The sequence below is a fragment of the Sinocyclocheilus rhinocerous genome, unplaced genomic scaffold, assembly GCF_001515625.1.
Source record: "Sinocyclocheilus rhinocerous isolate Xijiao unplaced genomic scaffold, SAMN03320098_v1.1 scaffold57, whole genome shotgun sequence".
NCBI lineage: Eukaryota > Metazoa > Chordata > Actinopteri > Cypriniformes > Cyprinidae > Sinocyclocheilus > Sinocyclocheilus rhinocerous.
In genome coordinates this window covers 2,202,182-2,204,021 of record NW_015652130.1, presented here as the reverse complement: position 1 = coordinate 2,204,021, position 1,840 = coordinate 2,202,182, and positions in this window count along the sequence as shown.

Genomic DNA, 1,840 nt, shown 5'->3' with positions numbered 1-1,840 from the left:
ACTGACTCTTATTTATGTGAGCTCACATCTTGGCATTGGTCATAAAGAAAACTTGGATGTCGTCTTTTCTGCTAGCCCTGTCTGGTTTTGAAATTTGAAATTGATTGTTTTATCTGTGTTGTGTTCAAATTCAAAACCAGTTACAAAAAAGCTATATCCTGTAAATAAATTCTCCACCTGCAATTGATCATGTTCATTCATATCCACAACCACAGTCTAATGCATTTGTTAGAACACAAAGAAGTTTAATAAATAAGATTACATTCAAGTGAATCACAGCCTTATTGAGCTGCCGTGTGAACAATATTTACAGTATATTTCTACAAAATACTGATTAAGGAACACCGCTGGAACATCAAAACCACTGAAACATCACCAGAAAATGAAAATGTCCTCATCATTTACTCACCCTCAAATCCAAATCAGTATGACTTCTGGCTAACTAATCTCTGAGCTGCTCTTCTTCTATGAAGAAAGCACATTGTTGTCAGGCTTCATGAAAGCACCATAAAAGTCCATTCAAGCACAACACTACAGGAAACTCAAAAAAACTAGCCATGCAGTAGCTTTTAAGCTGTTATTTAATGTAACTCCTGTAGTCCCTGTGCATGGCTGCAAAAGAATATAACACCCAAGTTATTCTTTAAAAACCTTTAATCCCATGTGATCCTCAAATGGCGTGAAAATCAAATGGGTTTGGTTTGGGACAACACGAAAGTGAGTAAATTATCATTTTCATTATCATATTCTCTCTCTCTCTCTCTCTCTCTCTCTCTTTCTCTTTCTCTGTCTCACACACACACACACACACAGAGAGAGAGACATTCACATACATTAAGAAAAAGTGCTAATTCTGAATTAATATTTGTTTACTGTATAAAGTATGGTTCGTAACTTCATATGATACTAGGATAAAAGGTGCTGACTTGGCAAAAGTTAAGACATAGTCAACAGATCATATGCTGTATTTCATTACAGTGTATTTATCTGATCTCCCTGTTAAAATTCTGAAATGACCAGGGGCTTTTTGGTTATTCAGATATTCACTATATTTGTCCTGAATGCTTGATCTGAAAACATAAAGCCTGAAATTATAACCGACTTTTTGTTTTTATCAGATTTCAAACTATTTGATGGAGTTTTAAAATTTGGCAGGAGAAACATAACTCACACAAGCGTCATACAATCCTTATTTCTGTGAGGATTCTCCATCCATCATCCCTCCATTACCTCCACTTTTATTTATACATACTTGAAACAGACTTCAGTTCATCCAACAACAAACAAATATTTGCCATTGTGAGAACTGTATTTTTTGCTTTTGTTTTAGACTAAGGAATTACAGAATGCACGTTTGGAATGATGTGAGGGTGAATAAATTATATAAATAATATAATAAATACTTTAAAAGGAATAGTTCACCCAAAAACGAAAATTTGCACGAACTTTACTCTCCCTCAGATGATCAAAGATGTTGATGAGTGGACTGGAGTGGTGTGGATTATTGTGATGTTTTTAGCTGTTTGGACTTTCATTCTGATGGCACCCATTCACCCATTGGTGAGCAAGTGACATAATGCTAAATTTCTCCAAATCTATTCCAATGAAGAAACAAGCTCATCTACATCTTGGATGGCCTGAAGGTGAGTAAATTTTCAGCAAATATTTTCTTTTTGGGTGAACTGTTCCTTTAGACGTACACATGTAAATGACTCCCATGGCCCTACAGAGAATAAGCAGTTTGGAGAAGAGATGGATATAAATACCTCTTGTATCAAAGACAGCTACAGGTCAAGCATTACTTTTGTAAAGATACAGATTTTAAGCTGTAAAAATCATA